Source organism: Mastomys coucha, unplaced genomic scaffold, assembly GCF_008632895.1.
Source record: "Mastomys coucha isolate ucsf_1 unplaced genomic scaffold, UCSF_Mcou_1 pScaffold22, whole genome shotgun sequence".
Taxonomy (NCBI): Eukaryota; Metazoa; Chordata; class Mammalia; order Rodentia; family Muridae; genus Mastomys; species Mastomys coucha.
In genome coordinates, this window is record NW_022196905.1 from 77,383,720 (window position 1) to 77,397,112 (window position 13,393).

Sequence of the window (13,393 nt, forward strand, 5' to 3'; positions counted from 1 at the left end):
ACCCTCATCCTAGTTCCCTGAAATTCAGTGTTCTCCTTGCAGCATCAGATAAAGATGTAGAACTCTCAGGTCCACCTGCAGCATGCCTCCTGCAAGCTGCTGTGCTCCAGCATTGAAGATAATGGACTGAACCTGTGAGCCAGCCCTGATTAAAAGTTGTCCTGTATAAGAGTTGCCTTGGTCATAGTTTCTCGTCATAGCAATGGAAACTCTGACTAAGAAAGTACCCATATTCTTCTTTGTGCATTAATAAGTGGTAATGATTCAGACATTAACAGTAGTCCTCTATATGAATATGCATCATTACAAAAGCATTCACATTTTATTTACTGAGGACAGAGCCTCTCCCAGTCCAATTAATTCCTTCATAATATCCCATGTCTAAATTTTCTTTGCCCCTCCCTCCTCCTATCTTCCTCTTCCTGCTCTCATCATTCCTTCTTTGCTTTTATTACTCCTTTTATAAAGCATTAACAAGAATCCTCTTATCACTCTCCTTAACTTAATTATGAATACTTTCACATTTGTATTTATTCAAGCTGGTTACTTTTAAATGTAAATAATGCACATTATGAAAATATTACCTATTAACCTTTTATTTGGAATGTACAAGACCTATAAGTTTTTCAAGTAAATGTTTTGTGATAATTTGATACATAAGAAATTTAAATGATTCTCCCTTTAGTTTTGAAAAGACTAAATGAAAAATCAAACATTACTGCTACATAAATATAACTTCCATCTGTTTAACAATGGAAATATTGACTTTAATATTATAAAAACACATTTTATGAAAAATAACTAATAAATAAGGAAAAATTAAATGGCAAAAATAATTTAAAGTATGTACTTTAGAATGGACTTAACATAAAATAAGTGTTTCGTGTTTATGGAAGTCATTCAGATGTGACTAGGCACCCATATTTTTGTTCTGTACTTTGACAATCTTACTTTTTCCATAAGAAGACAGAAAATATGAATAGACTAAGCTGAAAGAAGTGATTATATCCTTGGGAGCTCCCAGAGAGGAAGCCAACAACCAAGGAGCATACACAGGGCAGTCTAAGTGCTCTGGCCCATATGTAGCAGAGGACTGACTTGTCTGTCCTCAGTGGGAGAAGATGTGCCTAATCCTGTAGAGATTTTATTCCTTGTGGGGAGAGGGTGGAGCCCTCTGAGATGGGATGGAGTACTCTGGGAGGGGGAAATATGAGGGAGGGCAACATTTTGGGTATAAGTAAATAAACCAATTAAGTTTGAAAAGGTAAAAACAAAATAAAAAAAAACAAAAGAAAAATAAAACACAAACTCAAAAACAACAGCAACAAAAAAGAAGTTAGTGTATGCAAAGCCATCTTGTTTCTCTAAACATCTACTGAAAATGTCATCTAGGTGTGTATGGTTCCTGACCCTTTACCTTGGGAGGTCTGCTTGCTTTTTTTGCAGTGAAATAAGAGAACAGTTCCCAATATTGTATTCATTAAATATGAAATGAATCATTACAATGATTTGTGTGTGTGTGTGTGTGTGTGTGTGTGTGTGTGTGTGTTGTTTGTTTGTTTTTCAGGACAGAAATAAGAGAACAGTTCCCAATACTGTATTCATTAAATGTGAAATGAATCATTACAATGATTTGTGTGTGTGTGTGTGTGTGTGTGTGTGTGTGTGTGTGTTTGTTTGTTTGTTTTTCAGGACAGTGTTTCTCTGTTTAGCCCTGGCTGTCCTGGAACTGATTCTGTAGAAGAGGCTGGCCTCGAACTTAGAAATCTGCCTGTCTCTGCCTCCCAAGTGCTGAGATTAAAGGCATGCACCACCACTGCCCAGCTCATTACAATGATTTAAATATATCCATAACATAGAATACTATGGTAGCATATTGTCCCTACTAGTGGAATGTGAACTAATATCTAAGAACACGATTGGTGAATAAAAGGAGTCATTAACAGAGTGCTATATTATAAATCCAAATGTGAAATACTCAGAAATGGATCTGAAAATATACCTCAATGATTAAGAGAACGTGCTGTTCTTGTAGGGAAGCAGAGTTTAATGATCAGAACATACTTTGTGGTACACAACTGCCTGTAACTCAATTTCCAGGGAATTTGATGCCCTCTTCTGTTCTCTACAGCCACTTAAAGTCAAATGTAACATGTCTGCCACAAAGTCTCTGTTTCTAACTAAAAATGAATCTTTTTCATATTAAAATTTTTTGAAATGTCAAGATTAGTGTTTTACTTCATTTTGATTATGTTTATTTGTTCTTGCCTAGATAACTATCTAAAATTCCATTTCCTAGACTCTTGTGAAGGGTGTTCCCCTTATACTTTCTTCAGAACACATACACAAAATATGTGTACTATTTTCTACATTTTTTTCTGAATAGTAAACGTGGAAATAGTATTCATGTTAAGGAAAAAATTAGGATGAAATGATATGTACATTGATGTTACAAATGACATATAAAATTGTTATCTACCTAACAACACCAATGTCAACTGAACCGAAAAGGGTATAATTTTAAGCATGGACTCAGGTGAATAACTACTATTTTAAATTCTAAAATTTATATATATATATAAATACATATATATATATATATATATATATACATATATGTGTGTGTGTGTATTGTTCATCCTTTATAAATATATATGTATATAAATATACAAATATGTAGTCATTGTGTATATGTTTATATTATAGAAACTTTTTATTTAATAATTTTAGGGAGCATCTTACATGACCACAAAATCCATATCACTCAATCCCTTAACATCAAACACTCCTATCTTTGTCTATATTCTCTTCAAAACATATGTCTTGTGTAATTACTCCCACCACAGCAAGTCCTGGAGACCCAAACACACTGTGAAAGCAATATTTGGATCTAAAGTTATATCTCATGATGCTGATAGTGGAATTTAAGGACATAAATAACTAGCTTAAAGAAATAAAGGAGGACACAGGTAAACAGGTACAAGCCCTTAAAGAGGAAACACAAAAAACCCTCCAAGAATTCCAGGAAAAACACAATCAAACAGGTGAAGGAATCAAACAAAACCATCCGGGATTTAAAAATTGAAGTAGAAACAATTAAGAAACCACATAGAGAGACAACTCTGGAGATAGAAAATCTAGGAAAGAAGACAGGAGCCATAAATGCAAACATCACCAACAGAATACAAGAGATAGAAGAGAGAATCTCAGGTGTAGAAAATACCATAGAAAACATTGACACAACAGTGAAAAAAAGTGCAAAATGAAAGATGATCCTAACCCAAAACATCCAGGAAATCCAGGTCACAATGAAAAGACCAAACCTAAGGATAATAAGTATAGAAGAGAGTGAAGATTTCAAACATAAATGACCAGTAAATAAATATAGAAGAAAACTTCCCTAAACTAAAGAAAGAGATGCCAGTGAACACACAAGAGGCCTACAGAACTCCAATGGTTTGAACCAGAAAAGAAATTCCTCCGGTCACATAACAATCAAAACGCCAAATGCACAAAACAAAGAATATTAAAAGCAGTAAGGGAAAAAGGTCAAGTAACATATAAGGACAGACCTATCAGAATTACACCAAACTTTCCCACAGAGATTATGAAAACAAGAAGATCCAAGTCTGATGTCATACAGAATCTAAGAGAACACAGCAAGCCCAGGCTACTATACCCAGCAAAACTCTCAATTACCATAAATGGAGAAACCAAGGTATTCTATGACAAAAACAAATTTACAAATCCAGTCCTTCAGAGGATAATAAATGGAAAACTCCAATATAAGGAGGGAAACTACTTCCTAGAAAAAGCAAGAAAGTAATCTTTCAAAAAAAAAATAAAAACTAAAAGAAGATAGCCACATGAACAGAATTTCAACTCTAACAACAAAAATAACAAGAAGCAACAATTACTTTTTCTTAACATCTGCTAAAATCAATGGGCTCAATTTCCCAATAAAAAGTCATAGACTAACAGATTGATGATGCAAACGGGACCAAACAATTTGGTGCATACAGGAAACCCACCTCAGTGACAAAGACAGACACTACCTCAATATAAAGTGCTAGAAGGCAATTTGCCAACCAAACTGTCCCAAGAAACAAGCTGTAGTAGCCATTCTAATATCAAATAAAACCGACTCACAACCTAAAGTGATCAAAAAAGAAAAGGAGAGATACTTCATACACATCAAAGGTAAAATCTACAAAGATGAACTGTCAATTCTGAACTTCTATGCTCCAAATGCAAGGGCATCCACATTCATAAAAGAAACTTTGCTAAAGCTCAAAGCACACATTGCATGGCACACAATAATAGTGGGAGACTTTAACACCCCACTTTCTGCAGTGGACTGATCATGGAAACAGAAATTAAACAGAGACACAATGAAACTAACAGAAGTTATAAAACAAATGGATTTAACAGATATCTATAAAACATTTTATCTTAAAAAAAAAATACGTCTTCTCACCACCTCATGGTTCCTTCTCCAAAACTGACCATATAATCAGTCATAAAACAGGCTTCAACAGATACAAGAAGATTGAAATAATTCCATGCATCTTATCACATCACCATGGACTAAGGTTCATCCTCAATAACAACATAAACATTAGAAAGCCCACATACACATGGAAGTTGAACAACACTGCACTCAATAACTTGGTCAAGGAATAAAAAAAGAAAGAAAGAAAGAAAAAAAAGAAAGAAAGAGAGAGAGAAAGAGAGAGAGAGAGAGAGAGGAAGGAAGGAAAGAAGGAAGGAAGGAAGGAAGGAAGGAAGGAAGGAAGGAAGGAAGGAAGGAAGGAAGGAAGGAAGGAAGGAATTATAGACTTTTTAGAGTTTGATGAAAATGAAGCCACAACATATCCAATCTTATGGGACACAATGAAAGCAGTGCAAAGGGGAAAAATAAAAGCTCTGAGTGCCTCTAAAAAGAAACTGGAAAGAGCATACACTAGCAGTTTGATAGCATATCTGAAAACTCTAGGACAAAAAGAAGCAAATTCACCCAATTGGAGTAGATGGCAGGAAATAATCAAACTCAGGGCTAAAATCAACCAAGGGGAAACAAAAAGAACTACACAAAGAATAAACCAAACCAGGAGCTGGCTATTTGGGAAAACCAACAAAATAGATAAACCCTTACCCAGACTAATTAGAGGACACAGAGACAGTATCCTAATCAACAAGATCAGAAATGAAAAGGGAGACATAACAACAGACACTGAGAAAATCCAGAAAATCATGAGAGCCTACTACAAAAGCCTATAGTCAACAAAACTGGACAATTTGTATGAAATGGAAATTTTTCTAGACAGATACTAGATATTGTGGGGCAGTGAGCAGTTTTGATAGCTGGAGTCCAGTAGAGCAGCCACCTTGGAACCCTGGAGACCCACTGAGCATTTCCTCATAAGGGACAGTAGGAGTTCGGTGGTAGCTCTGAGACCAATGGCTCAGATTTCAGCCCAGACCCCTCATAGCTGCCCCTGCAGGAGATATGTGCTCTATCAGGCAGACACTGCCTCAAACTCCCAGCATTCTAGCTGGACCTTACACACAGTTATCTGATCACAAGCCAGGCATGCCACGCACCATACAATAAAAGGGGTGGTTTGCTCCCTCCTCACTCTCTTACTCTCCTACTCTTCTAACTCTTACTCTCTTGCCCTCACTCTCTTGTTCTCTTACTTTCTCTCTCTCTTGCTCTCTTGCTCTCTCTCTCGACTTTACTCTTTGTTCTCTTCTCTGCCTTTCTCCCCTCCTTTTTATCTCTCTCTCTCTCTCCTTCTTCTCCTTTCCTTCTCTCTACTTAGCTAGCATATCCTTCCTACAATAAAATAACTCATTCATACATTGTCTCCTTTTTAATTAATGTGCTGTGCAGCAAACAGGTCAGCCCCAGGGGAGAGAGACCTGGGCCTTAGCAGCAGGCTCCCTGCCACCAGGGAGAGAGAGAGCCTCAGCCAGGCAGGCATGCCACAGCCCAGGTCCCCTCATTTTGGAAAACAGATACTACGTATGAAAATTAAATCAAGATCACATAAATGATCTAAACACTCCTATTTCCCCAAAGAAATAGAAAGAGTCATTAGTAATCTTTCAACAAAAAGCAGCCAGGACCATATGGGTTTAGTGCAGAGTTTTATTAGACCTTCAAAGAAGACTTAATACCAATACTCCTCATACTATTTCACAAAATAGAAACTGAAGGCACTCTACCCAATTCATTCTGTGAAGTCACAATTACTCTGATACCTAAAACACAAAGATCTAACAAAGAAAGAAAACTTCAGACCAATTTCCCTTAAGAATATTGATGTAAAAAAAATATTCAATAAAATTCTTGCAAACTAAATCCAAGAACATGTCAAAATGATCATCAAACATGATCAAGTAGGCTTCATCCCAGGGATACAAGGATGTTTCAATATACAGAAGTCCATCAATGTAATTCACTATATAAACAAACTCAAAGAAAAAAAAAACAAAAAATCATCTCATGAGATGCTAAGAAAGCATTTGACAAAATCCAACACCCCTTCATGATAAGAGTCTTGGAAAGATCAGGAAATCGTGGCCAATTACTAAACACAGTAAAAGTAATATACAGCAAACCAGTAGCCAACATCAAACTAAGTGGAAAGAACTTGATGAAATCCCACTAAAATCAGGGACTAGACAAGGCTGCCCACTATCTCCCTATTTATTCAATATTGTACTTGAAGTCCTAGCCAGAGCAATTAGATAAGAGGAGATCGAAGGAATACAAATTGGAAAGGAAGAAGTCAAATTATCACTATTTGCAGATGATATGATAGTATACTTATGTGACCCCAAAAATTCCACCAGAGAGCTCCTAAACCTGATAAGCAACTTCAGCAAAGTAGCTGGATATAAAATTAACTCAAGCAAATCGGTGGCCTTCCTCTATACAACCATAAACAGGCTGAGAAAGAAATTAGGGAAACAATACCCTTCGCAATAGTCACAAATAATGTAAAATACCTTGATGTGACTCTAACTGAGCAAGTGAATGATCTGTATGACAAGAACTTTAAGTTTCTGAAGAAAGGAAACAAAGTCTCAGAAGATATAAAGATCTCCCATGCTCATGGATTGGCAGGATTAATATAGTAAAAATGACCATCTTGCCTAAAGCAATCTACAGATTCAATGCAATCTCCATCTAAATTCTTCACAAAGACACAAAGAGCAATTTCCAGATTCATCTGAAATAACAAAAAACCTAGGGTAGCAAAAACAATGCTCATCAATAAAAGAAGTTTGGGTGGAATTCCCTGAACTTAAGCTGTACTACAGAACAAGTGTGATTAAAAACTGCATGGTATTGTTTAGTGACAGGCAGGTAGATCAATGGAATAGAATTGAAGATCCAGAAATGAACCTACACACTTATGGTCACTTGAACTTTAATAAAGGATCTAAAATCATCCAGTGGAAAAATGACAGCATTTTCAACAAATGGTGCTGGCTCAACTGGTGGTTAGCATGTAGGAGAATGCAAATTGATCCTTTCTTATCTCCTTGTACAAAACTCAAGTCCAAGTGGATCAAGGACCTCCACATAAAACCAGATACACTGAAACTAATAGAAAAGAAAATGGGAAGTGTCTTGAGCATATGGGCACAGGAGAAATTTTCCTGAACACAACACCAATAGCTTTTGTTCTAAGATCAAGAACTGACAAATGGGACTTCATAAAATTGCAAAGCTTTTATAAAGCAAAGGATACTGTCAACAGGACAAAATTGCAACCAACAGAATGGGAAAATATCTTTATCAATCTTACATCCGATAGAGGGCTAATATCAAAAATTTATAAAGAACTCAAGAGATTAGACTCCAGAGAACCAAATAACTCTATTAACAATGGGGTACAGAGCTAAACAAAGAATTCTCAATTGAGGAATACTGAATGGCTGAGAAGTACCTAAATAAATGTTCAACATTGTTAGTTATCAGGGAAATGCAAATCATAACCCTGAGATTCTTCCTCACACCAGTCAGAATGGCTAAGTTCAAAAACTCAGGAGACAGTAGATGCTGGAGAGGTTGTGGAGAAAGAGGAACACTCTTTCACTGCTGGTGAGATTGAAAGCTGGTAAAACCACTCCAGAAATCAGTTTGTGAGTTACTCTGGAAATTGGACATAGTACTACCTGAGGACCTATATATACCACTCATGGGCATATACCCAGAAGATGCTACAACATGTAATAAGGACACATGCTCCAGTATTTTCATAGCAGCCTTAATTATAATAGCCAGAAGCTGGAAAGAACCCAGATGTCCCTCAACAGAGGAACGGATACAGAAGATGTGGTACATCTATCTACAAAGTGAAGTACTACTCAGCTGTTAAAAACAATGAATTTACGAAATTCTTAGGTAAATGGGTAGATCTGGAGAATATCATCCTGAGTGAGGTAACCTAATCACAAAAGAACACACATGCTATGCATTCACTGATAAGTGGATATTAGGCCATAAGCTCAGAATATCCAAGATACAATCCACAAATCACAAGAAACTAAGAAGGAAAACTAAATTGTGGTACTTCGATCCTTCTTAGATGGGGCAAAATACCCATGGAGGGAGTTGCAGAGACAAAGTGTGGAGCAGAGACTGAAGGAAGGATAATCCAGAGACTGCCCCACCTTGGAATCCTTCCCATATACAATCACCAAACCCAGACACCATTGTGGATGCCAGCAAGTGCTGACTGACAGGAGTCTGATATAGCTGTCTCCTGAGAGGACACACTACTGCCCAACTAATACAGAAGTAGAGGCTTACAGCCATTCATTGGACTGAGTACAGGGTCCCCATGAAGGAGCTAGAGAAAAGACCCAAGGAGCTGAAGGGTTTGCAGCTCCTTTTGGAGGAACAACAACATGAACTAACCAGTACCCTCAGAGCTCCCAGGGACTAAACCACCAACCAAAGAATACACATGGTGGGACTCATGGCTCCAGTTGCATATGTAGCAAAGGATGGCCTTGTTGGTCATCAATGGGAGGAGAGGCTCTTCGTCCTGTAAAGGTTCAATGCCTCAATGTAAAGGAATGCCTGGGCCAGGAAGTGGGAGAGGGTGGGTTGGTGAGCAGGGGGAGGGGGTAGGAAATAGGGGTTTTTTTCAGAGGGGAAACTGGCAAAGGAGATATAATTTGAAATGTAAATAAAAAAAATAATTAAGAAAAGAAAAAAATTATATATCTAAACTTATCTGCATCTTCAAAAATAAAATTTAAATATAAAACAAGATTATATTTGTTTAGGAAAATGAAATTAGTAGGTTTTTTCTGGAATTTATCCTCTTTAGCTTAAGATAATTATCCAGTTACTTTTAATCAGGTACATGTTCTCTTCTGCTGAGTGGAAATTAGATAGCCGTTGTTTACCCCCCAATTACATTGTGCGATGACTATACAAAAGATGATACATTGCTGTTCTAGCCATTGTTGTAGTTCATAGCCTTATAGCTGGGTAGGACTATGCATTCTTTTCTACCTATTTTGCTCTGTCATAAAAATTATATCCTTAATGTATATAGATTACAAATATAGTCAAGCAACAGAAATTCTAGAAAAAGTTCAATAGGAGAAAATTATGCAAATATGATTCCAGGTCAAAGCAATGATATTGATGAAATTTATAAGAGAATGTTTTTTACAACTAAAATGCCATTACTTTTCAGAAATGAACCAGGAGGTCATGGTATAATGTTAAAGAATATTTTATAAGTGAAAGCAAAGTAGTTAGAAATAGAAGTCATATAAAATTTTGGAAGGTCTACAATAAAATATTCTTCACTGGCCAAATATTTTCTTTTAAATTATATATATATTATATATATAAATATGTATATATATATATATAAATAAATATATGTGTGTATGTATGTGTGCATATATATATATACACATATATAAATATATCTCACTGGAACTGACATTGTAAACTTTCTAATGTTCTGGGTATTAGTCATCTTTACTCACCAGTGATTAATCTTATTATGTTTTTCAGTATTAATATTTTACATTAAAAGGTTTGTTTGTTTTTTCACTTTTCTTTTTTTTTTTGGAACACTCAGGCTGTAATCAATATATCAAAACATTTATATACATATTTATATCTCAGTATAGATAACTGCTGTTATAAATACTTTTGCAAAGATAAATAATACTCAAGATTCATTTTATTTTTAATTATGTGTGTGTATGAACATGTAAACCTGTGTGCAGGTGTCTGTAGAGTTTCTAAGACTTCAGATGTCCCATGGATTGTACTTACATTGAGTTCTAGATTGACTAAGTTGGGTGGTTGAAGTAAACTGTGATCTTTCTTGGAACATACCTCTGATTCCTGGAAAACTAGTCCATGTTTTGAATCTCTAGACTGCCTCTATAGTCCCACAGAGACAAGCATTTGTATGACAGCCATTCTTTTATTCTATTATGATTTATTTTATCTGAAGCATAGTACGAGATTGTAAGCTACAAAACTAAGCCTTGTTTAGTTTAGTTCTCTCAAAAACTTCAACCAAATGGGAGATAGGTAAAGCATCTAGCACAGTCAGCATGTTCACTGCAGAGGCTAATTTGCATAAAGGTGGCACTATTATAATTATCGCTAACTTGAATATATGGAGAAGGAAGAAAGTTTTATGGGAGTTTTACTTTTAGTATAAAGTAAATGTAACTGAGATGGCACTGGCTTAAGGAAAGTGATAAGGCTTTCTTGTAGCACAATAACAATCATATGATAAGACTAAAGATAGGAATTCTGAATCCAAGGGTAATATATTTCACGTGGACAATCACTTTGTTATACAAATAAACAAATCTCAAATCCAATCAGAAAATTGGTTACTCTCATGATATTTGTGTCATTATTGTACCAATGGGTATATATTGACAGATCATTCTTGTTGTGGTTTTCAAAGTTCACCACCTGGTAAAGTTGATGAATCCATTTCTCCTGTTGTAATGTACTCAATGGACAGTATTAAACCAACTACTAGTGAGTTATTTTTGAATAAATAAGCTAATGCTTTTCTCAGTACTCATCAGACTATCATCTTTTTGCAGTAGATAGTAACTAACACATTTCCCACCTTGAGCTTTCCCGGGACATCTTTATTGTTTAATAGATCACAAACTTCTCCAGATCTACAGCTAACCAGAGGCTGCAAAAAGAGACCTAAGCTTTTACAGATCACTTCCCTTTACTGGAAGAATATAAATAGATGCACTTGAGAATGCACAATGGTTTTAGTTGGTAAGGAAATTAAATGGGATCTTGACAAGTGAAGACAAATCTTGATGCACTTGAGATGAGTTGTGATGTTGTGCTATTGTTCCTGGTGCTGTATTTGGACACTAGCAGAATCTTGTGCTAACACCAAATGGAGATGCAGAAAACACTAAGTTTACTTAGGGGCTCTGCATAGCAACCAAAGGCATAAAAATACTCAGCATTGCTGAAAGCATCCACCCCAGAAAGGAATTTACCATCTAGGATTTCTAGACTGGCACTGTCCCCAGTGCTCACATGACTGACTTTGTCCTCTTTGTTGTAATTGGCAAAGTAAGTGCCTTCTATGATAGTGATGCAACTTATAAAAGCAGCTTTTATCTTATCCATATTTCATACTGCTCTCAATGCCACAGTGCCACAGTCAAAGCCCTGCCATCCAGGTATATCCAAGGTCACCGCAGTTTGGTCAGGCTTGGCATTGTCATCAAATTTTTCAGCAGTGACAAAGTCAATAGGCAAAGAAATCCTCACACCATGTTTCTTGGCTTTGGACATAAGACCTTTGACAATCATATACTTTTCATCATAAAGAGTTGTGCCAATCTCCCTGTTGTTGAGTACCTTAAGGGAGGAAAGAACATTCCACCAACAAAAATCATGTCATTGGCACTGTCCCGCATAATATTGTTCAGCGGGATCTTCTGTGCAACTTAGATCCTCCTAAAATAGCCAAGAAAGATTCTGCCCCTTGGATTCTCCAAAGCCTTGGAAAAGTAGTTCAACTCATTCTTGTTAAAAATTCTACTACCCTTTCATGGCAGATTCATACTCACCATGGAGATATGGGCTCAGAGTGCAGTCCCCAGAGCATCATTTACATAGTCATCCTGTAGTTTGAACAGTGAGGTTTAGAGAACGTTAACAGTGTCTGGTTCAGGTTTAACCTTGTCCCAGAAGCATCTTTTCCCTTCCCCTCTTCCTCTACATGAGAGTGGAGGTTCTCCAGCAGGATGACAGTGCCAATTGGTGGGTTGGCACCATCATTTTCTTCTTCTGGACCCACAAGAATAAAACATTTTTGACCCACAGAAATTTCAGTGCTGCAGCAACTGGATCTAATGAATACTTGTCAGGCATGGGAACAAGATCAGGCTGGCCTAGGACTTCTGACTTTGCTCCCTTGTCCTCACAGAATTTGATGCTTGGAACAGCACCCTTGATCTTTTAATTACTTGTTATCTGGTTATAGTTCATAGGGACATTGAAGTCCTCCCTCACAGAAACCCACTTCCCCTTCATGCCCATCTTGTTCAAAGTCCGATTGTTAGAAAATGACATTTTGACATCACCATAGGGTCAAGAGGCTCAGAGCTGAGGAAGAGCCATCTTGAGATTTTAAATAGTTTCTCATGGGTCTGGCCTTTTCCAAAGAGTCTAACTTGGCTAGTCAGAGAATTCCAGGATCCTTGTGTACTGTCTTTATTTGTGGGTGCTAGGATTTCAAGAGAATGACATCACACTTAATCTTTGTTTTCTTTCTTTCTCTCTCTCTCTTTCTTTCTTCATTCTTCCCTTTCTCCCTCCCTCCCTCCTTCTCTCCCTTCTTCTCTTCCTTCCTTCATCTCTTTTCTGAGCATGCTGAGGATTAAACAGGTCTTCATCCTTGAATAAAAATTCCTCTATTGACTCAGCTGTATCCTAGCCTCCCAGGTGAAGTTTTAGTAATATGTTATAAATTTATTTTCCACATAAAATATACAAAATAAATATATAACCAAACTTCAGATAAATCTGACAAAGAAAACCAAAGGTGACATTGCTTCCAAAAATTCACAATCAATGAAAATAGGGGCACATATATAATTTTCATGTCACTAAGTTATTTATACTGAGACCCTCTTCCCTGTTGACAGGAGCCCAATGTATTTACAAAGTACAGATTGATATCTTCTATGGAAATAGTGTCTTCTTACATGCAACTCTTCAGTGGACTTAAAACCCAGCATCTTTTCTTTTTCTGCCTAAGTACAGTAAAAGAAAAAAATATCACCATAAACAGAAATAAAAACTAATTACCAGTGATTCAGAAAATAATCGCCT

The 13,393-nt window shown here is 36.4% G+C and overlaps 1 pseudogene; it reads right to left on the reverse strand.

Annotated features, from left to right (window-relative positions):
• Positions 1 to 11,683: 11,683 nt before the first annotated feature.
• LOC116104576 lies at positions 11,684 to 12,631 on the reverse strand (annotated as a pseudogene).
• Between the last annotated feature and the right edge of the window lie 762 nt (positions 12,632 to 13,393).